This window comes from Triticum dicoccoides, chromosome 7B, assembly GCF_002162155.2.
Source record: "Triticum dicoccoides isolate Atlit2015 ecotype Zavitan chromosome 7B, WEW_v2.0, whole genome shotgun sequence".
NCBI lineage: Eukaryota > Viridiplantae > Streptophyta > Magnoliopsida > Poales > Poaceae > Triticum > Triticum dicoccoides.
The window spans coordinates 620,379,342-620,389,499 of NC_041393.1; positions in this window are offsets into that span (position 1 = coordinate 620,379,342).

Consider the following 10,158-nt stretch of genomic DNA (forward strand, 5'->3'; position numbering starts at 1 on the left):
GGTGCTGATCATGTTTTGCTCGTGAGAGTGGCTTAGTCAACGGGTCTGCAACATTCAGATCCGTATGTATCTTGCAAATCTCTGTGTCTCCCACTTGGACTTGGTCCCGAATGGAATTGAAGCGTCTCTTGATGTGCTTGGTCCTCTTGTGAAATCTCGATTCCTTTGCCAAGGCAATTGCACCAGTATTGTCACAGAAGATTTTCTTTGGTCCCGATGCACTAGGTATGACACCTAGATCGGAAATGAACTCCTTCATCCAGACTCCTTCATTTGCTGCTTCCGAAGCAGCTATGTACTCCGCTTCACATGTAGATCCCGCCACGACGCTTTGTTTAGAACTGCACCAACTTACAGCTCCACCGTTTAATAAAAACACGTATCTGGTTTGCGATTTAGAATCGTCCGGATCAGTGTCAAAGCTTGCATCGACGTAACCATTTACGACTAGCTCTTTGTCACCTCCATATACGAGAAACATATCCTTAGTCCTTTTCAGGTATTTCAGGATGTTCTTGACCGCTGTCCAGTGATCCACTCCTGGATTACTTTGGTACCTTCCTGCCAAGCTTATTGCTAAGCATACGTCAGGTCTGGTACACAGCATTGCATACATGATAGAGCCTATGGCTAAAGCATAGGGAACATCTTTCATTTTCTCTCTATCTTCTGCTGTGGTCGGGCATTGAGTCTGACTCAACTTCACACCTGTAGTACGGGCAAGAACCCTTTCTTTGCCTGATCCATTTTGAACTTTTTCAAAATTTTATCAAGGTATGTGCTTTGTGAAAGTCCTATTAAGCGTCTTGATCTATCTCTATAGATCTTGATGCCCAATATGTAAGCAGCTTCACCGAGGTCTTTCATCAAAAAACTTTTATTCAAGTATCCCTTTATGCTATCCAGAAATTCTATATCATTTCCAATTAATAATATGTCATCTACATACAATATCAGAAATGCTACAGAGCTCCCACTAACTTTCTTGTAAATACAAGCTTCTCCAAAAGTCTGTATAAAACCATATGCTTTGATCACACTATCAAAGCGTTTATTCCAACTCCAAGATGCTTGCACTAGTCCATAAATGGAATGCTGGAGCTTGCACACTTTGTTAGCACCTTTTGGATCTACAAAACCTTCTGGCTGCATCATATACAACTCTTCTTCCAGAAATCCATTCAAGAATGCAGTTTTGACATCCATTTGCCAAATTTCATAATTATGAAATGCAGCACTAGCTAACATGATTCGGACAGACTTAAGCATCGCTATGGGTGAGAAAGTCTCATCATAGTCAACCCCTTGAACTTGTCGAAAACCTTTCGCAACAATTCGAGCTTTATAGACAGTTATATTACCATCAGTGTCAGTCTTCTTCTTAAAAATCCATTTATTCTCAATGGCTTGCCGATCATCGGGCAAGTCAACCAAAGTCCATACTTTGTTTTCATACATGGATCCCATCTCAGATTTCATGGCCTCTAGCCATTTTGCAGAATCTGGGCTCATCATCGCTTCCTCATAGTTCGTAGGTTCATCATGGTCAAGCAACATGACTTCCAGAATTGGATTACCGTACCACTCTGGTGCGGATCTTATTCTGGTAGACCTACGAGGTTCAGTAGAAACTTGATCTGAAGTTTCATGATCAATATCATTAGCTTCGTCACTAATTGGTGTAGTTGTCACAGGAACCGGTTCTTGTGATGAACTACTTTCCAATAAGGGAGTAGATACAGTTATCTCATCAAGTTCTACTTTCCTCCCACTCACTTCTTTCGAGAGAAACTCCTTCTCTAGAAAGGATCCGATTTTAGCAACGAAAATCTTGCCCTCAGATCTGTGATAGAAGGTGTACCCAATAGTCTCTTTTGGGTATCCTATGAAGACACATTTCTCCGATTTGGGTTCGAGCTTATCTGGTTGAAGTTTCTTCACATAAGCATCGCAGCCCCAAACTTTAAGAAACGACAACTTTGGTTTCTTGCCAAACCATAGTTCATAAGGCGTCGTCTTAACGGATTTTGATGGGGCCCTATTTAACGTGAATGCGGCCGTCTCTAAAGCATAACCCCGGAACGATAGCGGTAAATCAGTAAGAGACATCATAGATTGCACCATATCTAGTAAAGTACGATTACGACGTTCGGACACACCATTTCGTTGTGGTGTTTTGGGTGGCGTGAGTTGTGAAACTATTCCGTGTTGTTTCAAGTGTAGACCAAACTCGTAACTCAAATATTCTCCTCCACGATCAGATCATAGAAATTTTATTTTTCTGTTACGATGATTTTCTACTTCACTCTGAAATTCTTTGAACTTTTCAAATGTTTCAGACTTGTGTTTCATCAAGTAGATATACCCATATCTGCTCAAATCATCTGTGAAGGTGAGAAAATAACGATATCCGCCGCGAGCCTCAACATTCATTGGACCACAAACATCAGTATGTATGATTTCCAACAAATCTGTTGCTCGCTCCATAGTTCCGGAGAACGGCGGTTTAGTCATCTTGCCCATGAGGCACGGTTCGCAAGTACCAAGTGATTCATAATCAAGTGATTCCAAAATCCCATCAGTATGGAGTTTCTTCATGCGCTTTACACCGATATGACCTAAACGGCAGTGCCACAAATAAGTTGCACTATCATTATTAACTCTGCATCTTTTGGTTTCAACACTATGAATATGTGTATCACTACTATCGAGATTTAATAAAAATAGACCACTCTTCAAGGGTGCATGACCATAAAAGATATTACTCATATAAATAGAACAACCATTATTCTCTGATTTAAATGAATAACCGTCTCGCATCAAACAAGATCCAGATATAATGTTCATGCTTAACGCTGGCACCAAATAACAATTATTTAGGTCTAAAACTAATCCCGATGGTAGATGTAGAGGTAGCGTGCCGACCGCGATCACATCGACTTTGGAACCATTTCCCACGCGCATCGTCACCTCGTCCTTAGCCAATCTTCGCTTAATCCGTAGTCCCTGTTTCGAGTTGCAAATATTAGCAACAGAACCGGTATCAAATACCCAGGTGCTACTGCGAGCATTAGTAAGGTACACATCAATAACATGTATATCACATATACCTTTGTTCACTTTGCCATCCTTCTTATCCGCCAAATACTTGGGGCAGTTCCGCTTCCAGTGTCCAGTTTGCTTGCAGTAGAAGCACTCAGTTTCAGGCTTAGGTCCAGACTTGGGTTTCTTCTCTTGAGCAGCAACTTGCTTGCTGTTCCTTTTGAAGTTCACCTTCTTCTTCCCTTTGCCCTTTTTCTTGAAACTGGTGGTCTTGTTAACCATCAACACTTGATGCTCCTTCTTGATTTCTACCTCCGCGGCTTTTAGCATCGCGAAGAGCTCGGGAATAGTCTTATTCATCCCTTGCATATTATAGTTCATCACGAAGCTCTTGTAGCTTGGTGGCAGTGATTGAAGAATTCTGTCAATGACACTATCATTAGGAAGATTAACTCCCAGTTGAATCAAGTGATTATTATACCCAGACATTTTGAGTATGTGTTCACTGACAGAACTATTCTCCTCCATCTTGCAGCTGTAGAACTTATTGGAGACTTCATATCTCTCAATCCGGGCATTTGCTTGAAATATTAACTTCAACTCCTGGAACATCTCATATGCCCCATAATGTTCAAAACGTCGTTGAAGACCCGGTTCTAAGCCGTAAAGCATGGCACACTGAACTATCGAGTAGTCATCAGCTTTGCTCTGCCAGACATTCTTAACGTCGCCAGTTGCATCAGCAGCAGGCCTGGCACCCAGCGATGCTTCCAGGACGTAACTTTTCTATGCAGCAATGAGGATAATCCTCAGGTTACGGACCCAGTCCGTGTAATTGCTACCATCATCTTTCAACTTTGCTTTCTCAAGGAACGCATTAAAATTCAACGGAACAATAGCATGAGCCATCTATCTACAAACAAACATAGACAAGCAAAATACTATCAGGTACTAAGTTTCATGATAAATTTAACTTCAATTAATCATATTACTTAAGAACTCCCACTTAGACAGACATCTCTCTAGTCATCTAAGTGATCACGTGATCCAAATCAACTAAACCATGTCCGATCATCACGTGAGATGGAGTAGTTTCAATGGTGAACATCACTATGTTGATCATATCTACTATATGATTCACGCTCGACCTTTCGGTCTCCATGTTCCGAGGCCATATCTGTATATGCTAGGCTTGTCAAGTATGACCTGAGTATTCCGCGTGTGCAACTGTTTTGCACCCGTTGTATTTGAACGTAGAGCCTATCACACCCGATCATCACGTGGTGTCTCAGCACGAAGAACTTTCGCAACGGTGCATACTCAGGGAGAACACTTCTTGATTATTAGTGAGAGATCATCTTAAAATGCTACCATCAATCAAAGCAAGATAAGATGCATAAAGGATAAACATCACATGCAATCAATATAAGTGATATGATATGGCCATCATCATCTTGTGCTTGTGATCTCCATCTTCGAAGCACCGTCATGATCACCATCGTCACCGGCGCGACACCTTGATCTTCATCGTAGCATCGTTGTCGTTACGCCATCTATTGCTTCTACGACTATCGCTACCGCTTAGAGATAAAGTAAAGAAATTACAGGGCGTTTGCATTTCATACAATAAAGCGACAACCATATGGCTCCTGCCAGTTGCCGATAACTTCGGTTACAAAACATGATCATCTCATACAATATAATATAGCATCACGTCTTGACCATATCACATCACAACATGCCCTGCAAAAACAAGTTAGACGTCCTCTACTTTGTTGTTGCAAATTTTACGTGGCTGCTACGGGCTTTAGCAAGAACCGTTCTTACCTACGCATAAAAACCACAACGATAGTTCGTCAAGTTGGTGCTGTTTTAACCTTCGCAAGGACCGGGCGTAGCCACACTCGATTCAGCTAAAGTGAGAGAGACAGACACCCGCCAGCCACCTTTAAGCACGAGTGCTCGTAACGATGAAACCAGTCTCGCGTAAGCGTATGCATAATATCAGTCCGGGCCGCTTCATCTCACAATACCGCCGAACCAAAGTATGACATGCTGGTAAGCAGTATGACTTGTATCGCCCACAACTCACTTGTGTTCTACTCGTGCATATAACATCAACGCATAAAACCTAGGCTCTGATACCACTGTTGGGGAACGTAGTAATTTCAAAAAATTTCCTACGCACACGCAAGATCATGGTGATGGCATAGCAACGAGAGGGGAGAGTGTTGTCCATGTACCCTCGTAGACCGTAAGCGGAAGCGTTAGCACAACGCGGTTGATGTAGTCGTACGTCTTCACGATCCGACCGATCCAAGCACCGAACGTACGGCACCTCCGAGTTCAGCACACGTTCAGCTCGATGACGATCCCCGGGCTGCGATCCAGCAAAGCTTCGGGGATGAGTTCCGTCAGCACGACGGCGTGGTGACGATGATGATGTACTACCGGCGCAGGGCTTCGCCTAAACTCTGCGACGATATGACCAAGGTGGAATATGGTGGAGGGGGGCACCGCACACGACTAAGGAACGATCCGTAGATCAACTTGTGTGTTATGGGGTGCCCCCTGCCCCCGTATATAAAGGAGGGAGGGGGAGGTGCGGCCGGCCCCCTTGGGGTGCGCCTGGAGGAGTCCTACTCCCACCGGGAGTAGGACTCCCCCCTCTTGCCTTGGTGGAGAAGGAAAGGAGGGAGGGGAAAGAGGAAAGGGGGCGCCGCCCCCCCCCCCCCTCCTTGTCCTATTCGGACTAGGGGGGAGGGGGCGCGCGGCCTGCCTTGGCCGGCCCTCCTCTTCTCCCTCATGGCCCACTAAGGCCCATTAACCCCCGGGAGGGTTCCGGTAACCCCCCGGTGTTCCGGTAAAATCCCGATTTCACCCGGAACCTTTCCGATGTCCAAACATAGGCTTTCAATATATCAATCTTTATGTCTCGACCATTTCGAGACTCCTCGTCATGTCAGTGATCACATCTGGAACTCTGAACAAACTTCGATACATCAAAACTTATAAACTCATAATAAAACTGTCATCGTAACGTTAAGCGTGCGGACCCTACGGGTTCGAGAACTATGTAGACATGACCTAGAACTATTCTCGGTCAATAACCAATAGTGGAACCTGGATGCCCATATTGGTTCCTACATATTCTACGAAGATCTTTATCGGTCAAACCGCATAACAACATACGTTGTTCCCTTTGTCATCGGTATGTTACTTGCCCGAGATTTGATCGTCGGTATCCAATACCTAGTTCAATCTCGTTACCGGCAAGTATCTTTACTCGTTCCGTAATGCATCATCCCGTAACCAACTCATTTGGTCACATTGCTTGCAAGGCTTATAATGATGTGCATTACCGAGAGGGCCCAGAGATACCTCTCCGACAATCGGAGTGACAAAACCTAATCTCGAAATACGCCAACTCAACGTGTACCTTCGAAGACACCTATAGTACTCCTTTATAATCACACAGTTACGTTGTGACATTTGGTAGTACCCAAAGTGTTCCTCCGGTAAACGGGAGTTGCATAATTCTCATAGTTACAGGAACATGTATAAGTCATGAAGAAAGCAATAGCAATATACTAAACGATCAAGTGCTAGGCTAACGGAATGGGTCATGTCAATCACATCATTCTCCTAATGATGTGATCCCATTAATCAAATGACAACACATGTCTATGGTTAGGAAACATAACCATCTTTGATTAACGAGCTAGTCAAGTAGAGGCATACTAGTGACTATATGTTTGTCTATGTATTCACACATGTATCATGTTTCCGGTTAATACAATTCTAGCATGAATAATAAACATTTATCATGATATGAGGAAATAAATAATAACTTTATTATTGCCTCTAGGGCATATTTCCTTCACCTAGATGGGTTTGGGCGCCCCCACCCGCTAGGAAACTTGCCCCCCCAAGCCGGGTGGGGTGGCTGCCCTAGGGGTGTCGCCCCCACCTCTCCTGGTTACGTGAGATGGGGTGGGAGGGGCGCTCATCCCTTTAGTAGGCTGATGTGCCCTCTCCCCTTGGCCCATAAGGCCCCCCAACGCTTGCTGGGGCCTCCGAAACCCCTTTCGGACACGCTGGTCATCACCTGGTACCCCTGGAATAATTCCGGACTCCAATACCCTTCGTCCAATATACCAATCTTCACCTCCGGACCATTCCGGAGATCCTCGTCATGTCCGGGATCTCATCGGGACTCCGAACAACCTTCGGTAACCACATACTATTTCCCATAACAACTCTAGCGTCATCGAACCTTAAGTGTGTAGACCCTACGGGTTCGGGAACCATGCAGACATGACCGAGACGTTCTCCGGTCAATAACCAACAGTGGGATCTGGATACCCATGTTGGCTCCCACATGTTCCAGGATGATCTCATCGGATGAACCACGATGTCAAGGATTCAAGCAATCCCATATGCAATTCCCTTTGTCAATCGGTATGTTACTTGCCCGAGATTCGATCGTCGGTATCCCAATACCTCGTTCAATCTCGTTACCGGCAAGTCACTTTACTCGTTCCATAATGCATCCCGTGACTAACTACTTAGTCACATTGAGCTCGTTATGATGATGCATTACCGAGTGGGCCCAGAGATACCTCTCCGTCATACGAAGTGACAAATCCCAGTCTCGATTCGTGCCAACCCAACAAACACTTTTGGAGATACCCGTAGTGCACCTTTATAGCCACCCAGTTACGTTGTGACGTTTGGTAGACCCAAAGCACTCCTACGGTATCAGGGATTTACACAATCTCATAGTCTAAGGAAATGATACTTGACATTAGAAAAGCTTTAGCAAATGAACTACACGATCTTGTGATATGCTTAGGATTGGGTCTCGTCCATCACATCATTCTCCTAATGATGTGATCCCGTTATCAATGACATCCAATGTCCATGGTCAGGAAACCATGACCATCTGTTGATCAACGAGCTAGTCAACTAGTGGCTCACTAGGGACATGTTGTGGTCTATGTATTCACACATGTATTACGGTTTCCAGTTAATACAATTATAGCATGAACAATAGACAATTATCATGAACAAGGAAATACAATAATAACCATTTTATTATTGCCTCTAGGGCATATTTCCAACATGGAGGCCCAAGGGCGAGGCCGGGAATGACGTGTGATGAAACTTGAGTTTTTATTTGTTAAACTATATAATTTGTAGTGAACTATTTGCTGAACATGCCGAACTATGTGATGAAACACGCCGAACTATGTGATGAAACACGCCGAACTATGTGACGAACTAATTGATTTCTATTTGTATGCGAACATTCACGCCGAAACACGCCGAACCGCGCCGAATATGGGTCGATTCACGCAGATATTGGGCCGTTTTTGGGCCGAAAGCTGGGGTGAATTCGGCGCCTGGGGCGACCTGGGGGCGACGGCTGGATGCCAAACCCCCCAGCTCTGAGTTTATCGCCGGCGCACCCCCAGACCGCTCTTTTTCGGCGCCTTGGGGGCCGAACGGCTGGAGATGCTCTAATGTGAGTGCCAAAAGGCTAAGAATATCCAATGTAAACTGAACTCTAGTCTTGGGGCTGAGCATCCCCACCCGCACCCCATGCTCCTAGGGTCCGCCTCCACGCCCTCCCATATACGTGGATTGGCAACCACTAAAATTGTTGTATGTTATCCTTCTATCAATGCAATGATACGCTCTGTGCGTATTTGAAAAAAAAGGATAACACCGGTTTATTACTTGCTATAATATTTTAAAAATACTTTTTGACTAATCTACACATATGATTTTTCAAGTTCTTCTCCTACTAAAAATACTTAAAATAATATCGGCAGTCTAAGCTGTAAAAGTTTTCTATAGATACGTCCCAAATATCGCCTTCATATTTTACTATGGGTGCTTTTTAAAATAAGTTATGCATGTTTGTCCATGATAGAACAGTATTTCAGAAGTTAATACAAAAACTCGAAGAGGGCGTCTGTTTTGACACAAAATCAATTGGTTATTTGTTTTCTTTCTTTTCTTAGTCAAGTCTCAAGATGAATGTGAATGGTGGAGATATTTTTCACGCTCCAGAGGATATTTTTCGAGATGAATGGAAAGCAAGTTTTAATTTTATTTAACGGACAAAAGAATAGGATTTGTATAATCTTGCATCAAAAGATTTTATAACCATTGATGGAACAACTGCAAAAATAGGCACATCAGTACATCATTATGCCAACATAATAAAATAAATAAATCTCTGTTACATACACTTGCCGAAAGTATATGTTCACCAAATTGGTCTACAGAAATGATTGCAAAGGAAGGCAATCAGCGAATGCCAACTTTAGGAAACATAGAAAACTAAAAATTATTATCTATCCAGGTCTGGAGCTTCTGTGCCTTTGCTTGTTTTGCTCTAATATAAGAGCCACTTTCAGTCCCTGATTCAGGTAGTAGATGTTGACGTATAATGTGCTACCTAGTCTCTTCCATCTGATCGGTCTTTTGGTTGCATTGGCTAGAGCATGCACTTCTACATGGTATCAGAGCCAAGAGGTCTCGAGTGCAAGACCCGGCTGGTGCAATTAAATTGCAGCCCACCTTCGGTCCACGTTTAGGCCTGAAGGAGGCACACGTGAGGGGGGGTGTTGACGTATAATGTGCTGTCTAGTCTCTTCCATCAGATCGGTCTTTTGGTTGCATTGACTAGAGCATGCACTTCTACAGTAGAGCCGCGTAGGGATGTGTGGGGCAGCTTGTCTGAAGATCTATTGGACGAAATACCCCAACAGCCCATAAGTACAATGTTCATAGCAATCTCTGATGGAAGTACAGCCAAGGAAAAACATATTTCTTAAGATGCCTCTTTTCTTGGTAGGGATGATTGTATTCCAGCATGCTCTTGAAAACTAGTTGTCGAACTTTACATGTAAAAAGAGCAACTCAGTCTGCCTATTTTCTTGGCTCCATCTGATGTTGCGGTTGCGGAAAGTGAGCGTTCTGGGGTGGCTTCAAACATCATGATGATTAAGCACGCCATGTCCAACTCGGTGGCATGTCCAGCCGCGCCCACAGTTTTTAACCCTGAAGAATGCCATGATGGATCTACATGATTCCATGTGCGCT